The sequence below is a fragment of the Trichosurus vulpecula genome, chromosome 8 (assembly GCF_011100635.1).
Source record: "Trichosurus vulpecula isolate mTriVul1 chromosome 8, mTriVul1.pri, whole genome shotgun sequence".
NCBI classification, from domain to species: Eukaryota; Metazoa; Chordata; class Mammalia; order Diprotodontia; family Phalangeridae; genus Trichosurus; species Trichosurus vulpecula.
Genome location: NC_050580.1, coordinates 210693959 through 210710641, shown reverse-complemented (window position 1 = coordinate 210710641; position 16683 = coordinate 210693959). Strand labels below are relative to the sequence as shown.

General features: G+C 38.7%; 1 pseudogene; it reads right to left on the bottom strand.

Moving 5' to 3' along the window:
• Window positions 1-6325: 6325 nt before the first annotated feature.
• On the bottom strand, window positions 6326-12689 carry LOC118829844 (annotated as a pseudogene).
• Between the last annotated feature and the right edge of the window lie 3994 nt (window positions 12690-16683).

Below are 16683 nucleotides of genomic sequence, written 5' to 3'. Positions count from 1 at the left end.
AGAACAGTCTGAAGAGGACCTATAGAAGTTGTCATGGCAACCCATCAAGCTGCAGTTCTGTTACTTTTCTGGGTATGGGTCTAGAAGAGGGAGAGCAAGTAATTTGGGTTGATACTGCAACAGAGGACTGCAATACCGGAAATTGAGTTAATCAACAGCTTACACTCTCTATAATTTCTCTCACTGGTTATTTAACCTGCAGGGGAGAGATAGGTAGCAAGAAGGCATAAAGGATTTAATTTGAGCTCTCTAAAAATGCAAATGCCATTCAATTGCTGGTTCTGCTGGGGAGGAGGTAGCCAAGGGAGACCATAGGGAGCTGCCCTGCCTGAACAGGAAACTACGCTCTCCGAAGGAAGATAAAGACAGATAATTACAGGATTCAGGTGCATTTGTCGTGAGGTGGAGGTCTAAAATATCTCTAAGGTTCACATCTCTCCAGAAACCTTGTGTGATCCATCGGCAGAAACTTCTTTGCTACCACTTCCTCCTCTTAAACCTTGACCAGGAAGTCCCAGCCTTAATTTAAAAGCATCAGCTATGTGGACTGAAAGAAAAGTCCCATGTCCACACTTTTTGCCCTTGCCATCATTTTCTGAAATCAGGATGGAAAGCATTAGGATACTTCTATTGAATTGCTAGGCAACATACCCTGAGAACCTACCAACCCACACTGCTGTGCAAAAGCCAATTCACTACCACTGAGTGGTAGCAACATTCAAGATCCATTAAACCAATCTGTATTTGAATACACAAATGTGTTCATCTTCCCTTCAGAAGTCTTCATGTCATGAACACTCCTGGATATGGTTCTGTAATAAATTCAGAATTCTCGACACATGTGTTCACAAGTCATCTCTCAGCACCACTGAACTCACTCACCATAGAAGATATGTAACTAACATTGAAATCCATTCTTTTTAACAGAATAAGGTTCACTAATCACCCCGATGAGTTTTAACAATTTCATGCTTTTTCTACTATATCATTCAAGCCCAAAAAGCCTTTTCCACCCCCAAAATGTTCTTGTATTTTTCTTCTAAATTTTATGGAAATAGAAATTATAAACCCTACTGGGCATGTAACTTACCTAATTTATCGGTGACCAGAAAATCTGACCAATAACAATAATCTCAAGGGCATGATTTTCCATAATAATGAATAACAATTAGCTTTAAAAATTCCAAAAGGTTTGAAACAACTGAATCATTTCTGCTGCTGTTGCCAGCAGTTCTGCTCTTGCTTTGTTATTTACAGGTGGAACATCATAGATTCGGCAGGAGCAGGGCTAGTAAATCCTAGTTCTCTGGAAAATTTCCAATGTCCAGATCATGTTAATGGTTTGTACTGTAGAACAAGTGGTTTTATAGGCAACATGTAACTGACTTTAAGGGATGTATTTAGGTATAATAAATGAATAAAGTGATTGATTTCTTAATTATAGGAAGATGCCCACATCTTTTGGGGTTTATTGGAGGCTATTTGGTATTCTAGGAATTAATTCAATAGCAAAACTGGCTCTGTGGTTTTGCACTAGAGGAGTGATTTGTGAAATTGTTGAAAATATATATGAAAAGAATTGGAAAAGAAGGAAGGAAGGAAGGAAGAAGTGACTTCTGTCTGAAGACCTCTTATTTGTTCTTATGTGTTATACATGAACCAATTGTTTGAACAAATTGACAAATATACTAATTTTCATGTAAAAATTTCTGCTCTGACTTAGCTCAATGAAGACTCTACCCAGATTAAACCTATAATGCCAAGAGCTCTCTAGCCAGCCAGCCTGCTATTAAAAATATAAACTCCTCCTCATTTTTTCTTTTCTACTACTTTAATAGAATTGTTTTTGCTACTACATTGTGGCTCCTATTATCATGGCACTCCCAAATTTAGACTTTATATAATTTACATTTGGCATAGCACTCAGGGTCATATGGACCCCCAGATAAGAGGCTATGCCATTGGTCAGAGCAAAACAAGGGAAGGAGGGAGAGGAAACTATCTCTGATATAGCCAGATCTATCTATCTACCTATCTATCTATCTCTAGAAACATGTATATACATATATAAGCATGTAAATATTTATATAAAGCAGCAGGTGGTTCAATGGATAGAGTACCAGGCCTGGAGTCAGGAAGGCCTGAGTTCAAATCAGACACTTAGCTAGCTATGAGACCCTGGGCAAGTCACTCAATCTGTTTGCCTTAATCCACTGGAGAAGGAAATAGTAAACCACTCCAGCATCTTTTGCCAAGAAAACTCCAAATGGAGTCACAAAGAGCCAGACATGATTGAACAACTAAATTAACAACAGCAAATGTTTATATGAGTTTACATGTATGGATATGCATGTATGTATATGTATGCACACATATATATTCAGATGCTTTTTTTTTAAGATGGGGTGCAGTGTGTGTGTGGTGGGGGGGAGGGTCATGCCTGCTGCCTGACCTTATTTAGAAGATGGAATCATCAAATCGTCCTGCAGATAAGTAAGATGGTCTAAGAGTTGGAGATGCAAAGTAGAAGGCAGTTGGATGCTAAGGATGGATTCTTTTTCCGGAGCTTTTCTATCTGATTAAGTCTGCTTCAAGCAGAGACTAAAAGCCGGCAAGCAGATGAAACGAGACGTTGAGGCTGGGAAAGATCAACAATTAATGCATAGGGAGGAAGTAGAAAGTGCTGCCTGCTGAGCCTAGAGGAAGGAACAAGGAAGCTCCTAAGCCATGTTTGCAGGGGCAAACATTCCAGGGCTCAGCTCTGTGTAACAGAAATAGCAGCAGCCTCATTGTCTCTCCAAAGTGGAGAAAAGTTTGAAAACTTGGCTCATGGCTTTGCGCTTTCTTTGCTGTGCAATCGAGTGAATGGATGCTTTCGGGACCTTTATTTTGTACGTAAAGGTACGTGCCAGCTCTGTTTGGTGAGAAAAGAATAATACCTCTTTCATTTAGAAAATCACCCTAAAATGAACTTAGAGTACAGAGACAAGTTGTTTGGGCCTGGGCAATGTGGGACTTCGTTTGCTTTTTCATTCATTTTTTTTAAAGTTTTTGTTTTTCTTTCTTTTTCAATAGATGGGGAGAGGTGGGAGGGAGAAAAGGTGGATTTTTGTTCATTAAAAAAAATTAAATAAAAGAAAGGTCTTTTTAAAAATAAGATTTTTTAAAGGAAACTTCCTGAATCTATTAAATTGGATCCTGTGAATAGTTTTCTCTCTCTTCTTTTCTGCCCTAGACAAGTGGGAAGAGAGGAAAGACTTAGAGCAAAGAATAAGGAGAAAGAATTCCCAAGATTTATTGCACTGGAAACTTTAAAATCATACCTCTCTGAGAGAAATGATCATTTCTCTATTATATTAATAACCCATATTAGTTAAGATTTAGATTTTTTTCTTTCTATTTCCTCATTCAGAAATAAACCCCTGTAGGTTAATAGTCAGTCTTTGAAGGACATTACTGAGCTTGCCCCTCAAAATTTACCCCACCTAGACCATCATTATCTAGGTGTGATTGTTACCCCAACCAACTAGAAAAACCTTACAAAGAGAATCTAATCTAGGTGAATTCTGGCCCGCTGTGTTCTACTCAAGCTTAGCTGGGGTGGGGGTAGTTTCTTTGTCTACCTTGCCCAAGTCTGGGGGTGGTCTGGGAGTGAGAGTGACATAATCAAAGTTATGTCCCCCAGTCTCTCGTTAGAATCTCTCATTATAATATTAATTCTCTCATTGTTAACCAGTCAGAATTGATTGTCACCTGTCAGGTACACCCACTCTTCCAAGGGTATATAAGCATCAAGAGGTTTGCAGGAGGGGTCTTTGGTTTACAAGAGAAAGCCAAATGACCATCCTTTTACTAATTATTTACTAGCCATAATTAATAAAATGATTAATTACCCAGAAATTGTGTCTCTCAACCTTTTTGTACATCACAACTCAAAAATCTTTTTGAATGTAGATTTCCAAATTGTAATGGAAATGAGTTTAGACTTCCTTAAATGCTATACTATATTAATAGGGTTTCCTTTATTGTATACTTCCTCCCCATATTTAAAGTATTAAAGTGTGGAACTTTTGCACAAATATATCCAGATTAAGGAGTGAGAACACTCTCCTCTTGCCCCTTTCTCATTATCTCTCAGAAATCCCTAACTATGGTAGAGATGGAATTTATGGGGCACAAGAGTTTTATTAAACCCTGTACTGACTATGTTCTGTGTTGTAGAAAATATTCATATTTTTGAGGCTATAACTCTGTACAGGGCTGGTAAAGATATTTTATTGTCTTAAAAATGGTAGGAAGTGATTAATGACTGGGATCTTTAAATCCAGGGCAATGCTCCACTGCATTAAACTCCCATACATACAGACCCATACCACTATCAGAGGTTTGGGAAGACTTGTAATGATTTTTTTAAAATATTGAATCTCATAGATATATGCCTAACCTTGCTATGTTAAAAGTTAACTTGGTTTGGGGGGAAATACAAAAGACCTTGAGAAGCCTCACCGCCTGTTAGAAGTTCTGTGAAAACTAGCTAACCCTGCAGAATTTTTGGCCTTGGATAGATTTTACAACCATATCGACACTCTCAGAGAAGGGAAACATCACCTTTTACGGTAATGTGTGTGCAGAGACAGAAACTTTTCATGAATTTTTGTTTTTAACCAAAGATATATAAACCATAGTAAATAAGAAATTGGCTTTTCAATTTTTCAAAGTCTTGCCTGTGTTACTTTACGAAAGGGTTACACAGAATTTATAAATTATATAAGTTATATACAAATATAAATGAAAGTATTTAAATAAGAGCCTGTCTAAAGAATTTCTTTCTGTACAAAGGACCCAAGGGGAGGGTGGGAATAGCAGTGGGGAGTCTCATCCACACCTTAGCACCCTCTCCTCACACATACACACCCTCTCCCTGATCAATGGAAGGATGGTTATATTATAGCTGACTATCACCTATGAATTATTGATGATTATGAAATCTGTGGATAATAGTTGAAAAATTATTGTAAATATAGTACTGCACTCAAAAATTTCTTACTTTTCCCATCTGCTAATCATATGATGTTCAAAAATAGGGCAAAATAATGAAACAGCGACAACTTTTATCTCTTTAAATGTGTGTATAGGCATGTATATACATACCTATACGTATGTGTACATCTATCTATAATGTTTTTCAATTGCTGTAAGACATTGACGGCATATAAAAAGAACTTCACCCCTAGACTTCCACTCTATACCATCAAGAAGAAAAACATTCTGAAGTTGCTAGCCCTGGTCCATACTATGGGTGACAAACTTATTTTAATTTTAAACCTTTTCCTTTCCACTTCTTTTATCTTCTGGCTCTCACTGAGACTTGGCTCCCTCTTGATGATACAGCTTCCCTGGCTTCCTTTCCAGCTGTGGTTGGTTACACTTTCCCTCATTCCCTCAACTCGCTGTGACAAAGTTGGAATACTCCTTAATCCCCATTGGCACTTCCAAGCTCATCCTCTGTTATCGTCACTCAGTAATCTTGCTTCCTTTGAGTTTTAAAATTCTGGTAGCTGTTGTCTCCGGGACTCTTCCCTTCTTTGCTGAATGAGTTCAATATGTGGCTCACCGTCTTTCTCTCCTCCCCAACTCCTGCCCTCGTACTAGGACACTAATACTCCCTCAAATATCCCAAACCCCTGAAACTCATTTGAACCGTCCATTCTCATTAGCTATATCATCCTATATCTCTCTTCACCTTTTTGGCTGAACCAAAGAAGAAGATCATCTAACACAGAGGCCTCATTTTTCTCTCTTCTGTAGTTTGGTTTTTGATCTTAACATTCAACGGAACCTGCTATCTCCAAAATTTCCAGTGGTCTCTCTTTTTTTTAAGATACCTCAAAACAGTGTATTTTGGAGACCAAGGAATAATTCAATTCCATTATTCAGCTTTCTGTTACATACTGTATTCAGACCACAAGATTGTTAGTGAGCTGACATTAGATTACAATGTTTGGACATATATTAAGGATATTATTTCTCACTCCCTAAAATAAAACCAAAGTAAACTACAATTATTATTTGAATGTTCTTGCTTGAATGCCTATCACAGTATTGATTATACTTCGAAGGGAAGAGAATCCTAAACTTCCCCTTAAACAGCATGTTCATGCCATACATTTTTTTTAAAAAGTGGTTTAACAAAAATAAAGAGAACATATCTGAAAATATGCATCACAGGGAATGAAGACATCAAGTATTTTCTCAACACCTTATACAAAATATCTTATTCAGACTAGTCTAGGAAACATGCTATAGCTCCATGTTTTGGAATGCTTTAGTCCACTTCTTCCATGCATGATGTGTCATCATCTCCTTCAAGAGGTGGCATTTCCTCAGTTATAACTGCATTGGTTTCTTCCGTAGTTGAATCACCTTCATCAATTCCAAGACCAAGTTTGATCGTCCTGTAGATGCTATTGGCATGTGTCTGGGGATCTTCCAAACTGAACCCAGAAGACAACAGCGCAGTTTCATACAATCAGATGACCAGATCTTTCAATGATCTATCATTCTTCTCAGCCTCTGCCTTTTGCCATAGAGTTTCAATAATGGAATGGTCAGGGATTATCTCCAAGTCTTTCTTTGCTGCTCTGTAACCCGTTGTTGAATTGCCTCTTAGTGCCTGAGCCTTCGTTATTCTTTCCATGTTTGCTGTCCAGCCATATGTACTTGTGACAATGCAGCATGGAGAAGTAGCCAATAGGTTCGATACAACTACCTTTTCCACTTTCTTTTCTAGTATATCTTTCATAATTTCACAAAGATTTTCATCTTCATCTTCTGGGAGTTCCAAACCCTCTTTGGTTACAGACACTAACGTCTCACCCTTAAATTCTTTTAGCTGTTGTACACAATACTCATTGATAGGTTCAATCATATATATTACTTCTAAACCATGCTTCTGAAGATGCTCAGCAAAAGCTGAATTAGCCACTTGGTCCTTGGTTCCATCAGTAATATAATAGATAAGTTTCTGGTTCTCCTTCATCTTCATGCAGTAGTCCTTAAGAGAAACCATCTCATCACCAGAAGCAGAAGTATAGTATCTCAGCAATTCTGAAAGTTTCCTTTGCTTCTGGGAGTCTTTGTGTATTCCAAGCTTAATGTTTTTAGAAAACTGCTCATAAAACTTTTTGTAATTCTCTCTGTCCTCCAACAGTTCAGTGAAGAGTTCCAAGCACTTTTTGACCAAATTCTTCCTTAACACTTTCAGAATTTTGCTTTGCTGCAGCATTTTATGTGAAATATTTAGAGGAAGATCTTCAGAATCCACCACACCTCTGAAGAAATTCAGACATTCAGGGATCAGCTCTTCACAGTTATCCATGATGAAAACTCTGCGCACATACAGTCTGATGTTATTCTTTGTCTTTCTGTTTTCAAATAAATCAAAGGGGGCATGTCTTGGAACAAAGAGAAGGGCTCAGGATTCCAACTGTCCTTCCACTGAGAAGTGCTCCACAGCTAAATGAACTTCGCAGTCCATTTGTCAAGCTCTTATGTAATTCACCATATTCTTTATTAGGATTTCTGGTCCAAATTGGCTTTGTTTTGTTAAGCTCTTCTTGATCAATATAGTTTTCTTAACTCTTCTTCTTGTCACCATCTTTCTTTTCTTCTTCTTCATTGGAGCCAACATCTTCTATCTCTGGCTTGTCCTCAGACTCCTTTTCATTTTTTTTCCTTCTCCTGTTTCTCTTCTTTTTCTTCTGCTTCATCATCACTGACTTCTTTATCCAGTTCTTTTTCCACAAATAGTGTCATTGGATAGCCAATAAATCGATAATGCTTCTTCACAATTTTCGTTATTCTTCTTTCTTCCAAGTGCTCAGTTTGGTCAATTTTCAAATGCAGAATCTCCTTTGTTCCATGACCCATAGGTTCACCTACTTCAGTCCTAATGGTGAAAGACCCTCCTGCTGAAGACTCCCAGGCAAATCGTTCATCATCATTATGTTTAGCGATCACTGTAAACTTCTCAGCAACCAGATAGGCAGAATAGAAACCAACACCAAACTGACCAATCACGGAGCTATCTGCACCAGCCTGCAATGCTTCTGTAAAAGCTTTGTTTCCAGACTTTGCTATTGTACCAAGATTATTGATTAAATCAGCTTTGGTCATTCCAATACCAGTATCCACAATGGTAAGGACGTGATCATCTTTGTTTGGAATTATGCTGATGTTCAGCTTTTTCCCAGAGTCAGACTCTCATACCCGATTTTATCCACGGCATCAGAGGAATTTGAAATTAGCTCTGTCAAGAAGATCTCTTTATTACAGTAGAATGTATTAATGATTAAAGACATCAACTGAGCAATTTCTGCCTGAAAGGCAAAAGTCTCCACTTCCTCCTCCTTCTCCATTGGTTGGTTCTGGGTCTGTGTTTCCTCAGGCAGAGAGAGCAGGAGCCCAAAGGCTTCAGCTGGCAGCAAGACGAAAGAGGAGCAAACTGGCGCATGGCCGCCCCCGCCTGCCCCCTATATAGAGTTGGGCCCAGTGATCCCTTAATTGCCACATCCATTGGTCTTTCCTTAATTCTCATTCCTTTTGACTTCTCTGCAATTACCTTCTTGATACTCTCTTCTCTCTGGGTTTTTGTGACATCGCTCCTACCTGCCTCTTTCTCAGTCTCTTTTGCTGATGCCTACTAACTATGGGTACCCTACAAGGACTCTTTCCTGGTCCCTCTTCTTCCTCTATACTATTTAACTTGATGATCTCATCAACACCCATGGATTTAATTATCATCTCTATTCTGATGATTCCCGGATTTATTTATGCAGCCCTTGACCTCCAGTCTTACGTCTCCAACTGACCATTTGACATCTCATACTGTAGATGTCTTAAACTCAGGAGGCCCAAAAACTGAACTCATTCTCTTTCCCACCAAATGTTCTGCTTTTTGCAACTTCCCTATTACTGTCAAGGATACTACCATGCTACTAGTGACCCAGTCTCACAACCCAAGCGACATCCTCAACTCCTCACTCTCTCACCACCCACATACTATCTGTTTCCAGGTCTTGTATCTACTTTAATAACATCTTTTGTATGTGCCTCCTTCACTCCTTTGACGTTGCCACCACCCTGGTACAGGCCTTCATCACCTTACATCCCCACTACTGCAGTAGCCTGCCGGTTAGTCATCCTTCTACAGTCTCTCCCTACTCTAGCCCATCTTCCATTCACCTGTCAGAGTGACCTTCCTAAAGTACAAGACTGACCATGTCACTCCTACCTCCACACAGGAAACTCCAGCGCTTCCTCTGTTTGGTTTTCAAAGCCTGTCATTACTATACACGCGCACACACACACACACACACATACACACACACACACACACACACACCCCTTTCCAGTCTTCTTCCACTTTACTCACCCTCTTGTACTCTATAGCCTAGTGATGCTGACCTTGCTGATTGTCCCTCTATGAACTCCATCTCCCTACTCTAGGCATTTTGACTAGCTATCCCCCATTCCTGGAATTCTCTCCCTCCTCATCTCCACCTCCTGGTTTCTTCAAGTACAAGCTAAAATCTCACCTTCTAAAAGGAGCCTTTACCAGCCCCCTGTTGTTGATTACCTCTGATTTATCTGATATATACTGTTTGTTCATAGTTGTTTCCAGGTTGTCTTCCCCATAAAACTGTGAGGTCCTGGACAGCACTGGTTGACTTTTGCCTTTCCTTGTATTCTCAGGGCTCAGCTTAGTGCTTGGCACATAGTACGTGCTTAATAATTGCCAAACTGATATCCCAGGAACCCTACACCACCAGTACTGCTGCTAAACATTAGGATCTTCAACCCTGGACCCACAATTACTAGACATTTGCCCCTGAGAGGTTAACGTGAAGCCTTTGAAACCTCAGAGACATTCACAAATGCCCATCTGATTTTAAAACAAGCCTTTGCGATTTCTTTGTAATATTAGTTAATAGCTAACATTTATGTGGCATTTAAGATATGCAAAGTGCTTTACATATGTCATCTCATTTTAATTTAATAATCTTAGGAGGTAGTTACTTACTCTTTCATCTACATTATACAGATCAAGAAATTGAGGGAAGGGTTGATTAGTGACTTGCCCAGGGTCATGGTAAGAGTATAATAAATGAAGGTCAATTAACTAGCATGGCTAAAGTCTGAGGTAGGATTTGAATTCACGTCTCCTTGACTCCAGGTTTATAACTCTATTCACTATACTATCTGTTGTTTCAGTCACTTTCAGTTGTGTCTGACTCTTTATGACCCCTTTTGGGTTTTCTTGGCAAAAATACTGGAGTGGTTTGTCATTTCCTTCTCCAGTTCATTTGGCAAATGAAGAAATGGAAGCAAACAAGGTTAAGTGACTTGTCCAGGGTCACATGGTAAGTGTCTGAAGTAGAATTTGAACTCAGGTCTTCCTGACTCTAGGCCTGGATCTCTATGGACTGTGCCACCTAGCTGCCCCTCTGTGTCATCCAGCTCCTTCTAAACCAGCTTATATTCATCTTCATGTAAAAATAAAAAACATAATCATTTTAATTTTCTGATTCTTAATTTATAAAATTGTTTGAATTGAAATGTTTAAAACAGAAAAAGAGCTGGAAACTCTTAGAAAATACATCGCATGAACTCAATGGGTACAAAATGGATATTTCACAAGATTGTCAGGTATTATGTTACAATCGGGAGTCTATTGGTTTTAATATAACTCCTGAAACAACTGTACCCTGCTCTAAGATATAAACATTGACTTATCTCCTATATGATAAAGAATCTCTTGACACTATAAATAAATGTGATTTAATCTCAATTTGATCCAGATTTACACTTCTTAGTCCAATAATCCACCATTGCAAGGGAAGATGCCAATGGCCTGCATTGCCTGGCACCTCCAAATGTTTCAGTAAGGTCCAGGCAGGGGTGCGTGAGGCCATTGCAAACTGGCTCCCTTGAGTCAATTGTTAAGTTCTCGGCGTGAGCATTTATACCTCAGAAATCGGCTACAAATCAGGGCTTGATTTGTTGTTTTGCTAGTTGTCTAGACTTGAGAAAGTGATAAGAGAAGAGGGAATCTAGTCCCAGAGTACTAACGATCAGTCATTCTATGACTTTCAGGCCTATTCCTGAGAGATTCCTTTTGATATTGTGTTCACTAGGTCACCCTTTCTTTCACAGCAAATTCCTCTAGCCATGGCAGGAGGTTCTCGTGTCTAATGAGAAATCTTAGCTCACTATCATTACCAGGTATCCCTGTACCCCCAGCGATGAAGATACAGAGGGATGAAAAACTTCACTGCTTTTATTTTTACCATTTCCCATTTGTAGATGCCTACATATTATTGCGGGATTCTGCTACCTACCTTTGGGAACCAAAACCTTTTAGAGACCTTTGTTGGGAATAGGGAGGATGGATGGATGGTAGCCAACAGGAAATTCTGCCAAAGACTTTCTTTATGCAAAGAATGGTCTTTCTCTTGTTGAGATATATAGTGACCTCTGCTTATGGGTGGCCTCATCCAGCCTTATAAATTGGGGAAATAAAGGTTCTCCTTATCTATCCTTATGTGTTATAAAACACCCATCTGTGTAGCAGAAAGGTGCCTCAGAAGATAGAGCACTGGGAAATCATTGTTCATTCATTCATTTCAGTTGTGGCTGACTCTTTGTGACCCCAGTTGGGGTTTTCTTGGCAAGGATACTAGAGTGGTTTGCCATTTCCTTCTCCAGCTCATTTTGCAGATGAGGAAACTGAGGCCAACAGAGTCAAGTGACTTGCCTGGGTTCACATAGCTAAGAAGTATCTAAGGCCAGACTTGAACTCATGAAGACAAGTTTTGACTCCAGGCCCAGATCTCCATGCATTGTAGCACCTTGATGCGGTCAGGAAGAGCTGAGTTCAAATCCTGCCTCAGATATTTATTAGCTGTGTGATTCTGTGCAAGTCACTTAACTTCAGTTTCCCCATTTGTAAAGTGGAGATAATAATAGCAGCTACCTCTCAAAGATATTGTGAGGATAAAATGAGATAATATTGATAAAGCATTTTGCAAACCTTAAAGCATCATATAAATTCTAGCTATTATTATGATCATTAATAATTTAAATTATGATAATTTGTATTTACTTGTTTACAGAAATATATTTATTATAATTATATTTATTTATAGTAATTATTAATGATAATAAGTCATTTTTATTTTTTATTTATTGAAAGTGGTCATTTATGAACAAGGACTTACTCCCCAGCTATTCATTTAGGAATAAGAGTATGCCTTTATTTATTATTTATTACGCAATATCAAAAGCTTATCAGAATGGTTAAGAACTGAATTTCGTATAACAAGTATTTCTCTGGCCAAATTCTGCGAGGCCTCTCCCCAGATCAAACCTGTAATGCTGTGAACTCCCCAGCCAATCAGCCTGTTCCTCCAGGATTTTATCAGAGCCACCCCCTGCTGTTAGAAAAATAAGTTTCTCCTCACTTATCTTTTCTGCCACTTTAATAAAATAGTTTTTGCTGCTAAATTATGGCTCACGTTTTCATGGTGTCCCTCATAACCCTGAACTCTGTGGTTTACACCCAGGGATCCTCTCCTCTTCATGCTCCAACTGAACTCAGAACAGCAGCTCCGGGTTGACAAGCCAGCCATAGCAGTTGGTAGCACCCCGGGTGGTAATTGAAAACTGAATATTGTACGAAATGGCAGATGTCAGCAACCTCAGAAGTGAAATAAGAAGGCGTACTCTTATTCCTAAATGAATAGCTGAGGAGTAACTCCTTGTTCATAAAGGGCCACTTTCAATTTTAGCTTCTACACAATCTATTATAGCCCTTTGGCCAGGTGGAGTGAACTCAAATTAGATGGTTATTTTCCTCTCTGTTTCTGACTTGGTATTTTAAGAACTAATTAGGCAATCAGCTTTTCACCTAAAATGACCCATAATCAGAGGAGAGAAACCTGACTAAAAATAGTCTGAGAAAATGCTATTGATAAAGGAAAGAGTTCAAAGATTTATCAGGGCAGAAACACGGCAAGAATAGGAATCTAGGCTGAACAATTTTCATGAAAATACCATAGCATTGTAGTAATTTCCTAATTAGGGTAAAAATTTTGTCATCTAAGTAATGCGCAAAATAATGCCTTTTAAGAACTGATAATACTACATCCAGAGAAAGAACCATGGAATCTGAATGCAGATGGAGGCAAACTATTTGCTCTCCCTTTTTATTCTCCTTCGTTTTTTTTTTTTGGTTTTGCTTCTTCTTTCTCATGATTTATTCCATTGGTCATAATTCTTCTTTACAACTTGACTATTGTGTAAATAACTTTAACGCAAAATTATATGTAGAAGATATATCAGATTCCATGCCATCTTGGGGAGGGAGGGGTAGGGGGAAGAAAATCTGGAACTCAAAATCATGCAGAACTGAGTGTTGTAAACTAAAAAAAAACTTAATTAAAAAAAGAACTGATAATAAAGGAAATAGAGGTGGCTTATGGAGGAGGGGGAGATGTACTATATGGTTCATAGAATTAAAGGAGAATAGATTTGGAACTGGAAGGGACCCTAGGAGCCACTGAGTCCAAAAGCCTCATTTTGCAGATAAGGAAAGTGAGAGAGAGTTTAAGTATTTTTTCCAGATCACACAGATAGTAAGTGTAGTAAGCTGTAATTTGTACCGAGGTCCTTTTGACCCCAAGTCTAGTGCCTTGAAACTAAAACACAAAATGAAGCCCAAAATCACTCCAACCAAGTCAATCCCAAGTAACTTTGTATTCCCAAAGTTTTCATTGTTGTGACCAGAATCCATATTCCTGGCAGCTTGGTAGTTCAGTGGATAGAGAGTCAGACCTGGAGTCGGGAAGACCTGTGTTCAATTTCTGCTTCAGACATTTACTAGCTGGATGACCCTACGTAAGTCTCTTCATCTCTGCCTGCCCCAATTATATCCTTACCTTCTATGGATCAATCAGTATTCTAAGGCTTCTTGAGTTGAACTACCAATTCAGATCTTGCATATAATTTACTCATAGGTGGCAAACCATAGGATAGTTGCTGCCCTTGGGATTCGATTGGTAGCCCTATGAGTGGCTACTACTAACACTGTAGCTCCTGATCCCCCACCCATGAGCTTCCCATGAATACTCTGCCAGTAAATTAATTAGCTTTTAGCAAAGGCATTTACTAAGATGGGACAGCAAGAAGAATCAGTACAAAATACACTTATCAAGACTTAGGGTATGCTCTCCCATGAACACACAGAGCATCCATGGGAAGAGTGGGTTTTAAAGTATTTAAATCAGAGGTTCCCAAAGTGAATCATTCTGCTGTTTGAGGGACACTGGAACAATCCAGGGGGGTGGTAGTAGCCTCAGGTGCAGGTGGGGGTGTTGAATAAAAATAAGGGGGTGGTGGAAGCACAAGGAAAGAAGAGAAGAAAATTTTGCATAACCATTTGTACATGTTTCATGTGTTGCGTAACAGAGTTAAAATCATGGTGATTACAGTATTTTCCAAATAAATACACAAAATGCAAATTATCAGTGGCCAAGTCTGTTGACAGGTCTTAACAAGCAAGTGTTTGCAGGCAGGCAGGGAAGTCCAGCATGCATCTGCAAGAATATGTGCCTGTAATGACTTGTTTATAATATGATACTATACAGTTACATGACACGATTTTTTATCATCAAAATTTCAATGCAGGAAAAAAAATCACAAATTTACAATAAATTATTAAATTGAAGATGAATCATTTTTTAAAATATATTTTATATCTTTTTGAAATGATTCAAATTTAAAAAAAAATTAAAAGGTTAAAGAAAGTAGGGGGACACTGAACTATGTTCTTTTGTTTGCTTTTTGAGAAGGGGTCAGTAGGCCAAATAATTTTGGGAACCTCTGATTTAAAGTATAATGAAAGCGAGTACTGCAATAGGATATACATGTGTCAAAGAGTAACTCACAACTCCTGATACTTTGAGGGTTAGAAGTCCCCCTTCTCTCTTCAATCAATCAATCAATAACACTTATTAAGTGCCTACTGTGTTCCAGGCACTGCATTAAGAGCTGGAGGTATAAAAAGAGGCAAAAGATAGTCTCTCTCCTCAAGGAGTTTACAGCCTTCATAAGGTCCTCACCAAACTCCCCTTGAGACAGCATCTCTAGCACGCCTCTCTACTGTGAGGGATTATGATCACTGAACCTTCTTCCTCCCTCAAGTGACTATTTTTCTGTATAGTCCCTACTTACTTACTGTCTCTGCTCCTTACGTAGACAGTTCCCCTTTGCCTCCACCATCAGCAACTGCTGCTGTTCCAATATATCACCTAAGATCTTCAGATTGTGGGGGGAAAGGGGACTGACAAGTCCACTCCCTAAATATTTCCATCTTGAGGTTGCTGTTGAGTCACCTATTCAGAAAAGGAAATACAAAAGAGGAAGCACAAATCTCAGCTCATGCTTCCCTTATGGGCTCATGAACACATGGTAGAAGAATGGGACCCCAGCTGCCCCTTTCCCTCCCTAGCTCAAAATAGCCCTCCTGTTTCAAAGCAAAGAGAGAGAGAGAGAGAGAGAGAGAGAGAGAGAGAGAGAGAGAGAGAGAGAGAGAGAGAGAGAGAGAAAGGAGGCACTCCTTTTTTGTATATTATCTGTCTTCCAGTTTAGCCGCCATTTAAGGAGCTCCTCATCACCTCTTATTGCAAGCCTCTGAGTCATCAACTCTTCAGAGTCTTTATCTAGACACAGTGAAAATCCCACTGCAGGGAAAAGATGGAAGTAGGCCCCCTCCCCCACCCTAGTAGACTTCTAACTAGACAGGGCATACTGGAGAATGCTCTAAGAATGCCTCTATGGACCAATTCACTCACATTACATATATTTTCAATTATTTTTATCTTTTCTTTTATTCTCAGAATATCTATTTTTGTGTTTATCTGTGATTTTAAAATTTGTTGATTTTCCATCCTTTTTTGTTGCACACTCAATTTGCTAATTCTTTCTATTTTGTAAGCAGAATTGTTTAAAGATATGTTTTTCTCCTAAAGATTGCTTTGGCTATCTCCCAAAATTTCAGCATGTTGTCTCATTATCATTTTTTAATAAAAGCATTTATTATTTCAATGAACTGTTCTTTGACTCATTAATTCTTTAGATTACATTAATTAGTCTCCATATATATCTTATTCAGATATATATGTATATGTACATATATAGTCACAGAAACGGAGCATAGAGCATATCCTTTTTTGTTGTCTTTGGGGGGTGATTACTTCAGTAATATTTCTCCCAGTTAATCTTTTTTGAAATCTTTTTTATTATAATTTTTATTGCATTGTAGTCTATAAAGTATGAACTTAATATTTCTGCTTTTCTACATTTGTTTATAAGATTTTTATAATCAAGCAGCAGAACCATGCAGCTATTATCACTCCACATGGAGACGAACTCTCCTCCTTCACTCCCACCACAACCTACTTATCTTGGCCCCACAAGGATCCATGCACCCATAGATGCTTAGGGGACTTCCCACCACATGGCTCCAGGTCGGTGCCAAGGCACTGTCCACTTTCACTTTGCTCTTTGGTTCTATTACTTCTAGATAGTTTTCTTTTGTGATTAATGTAGTATTTTATCATGATT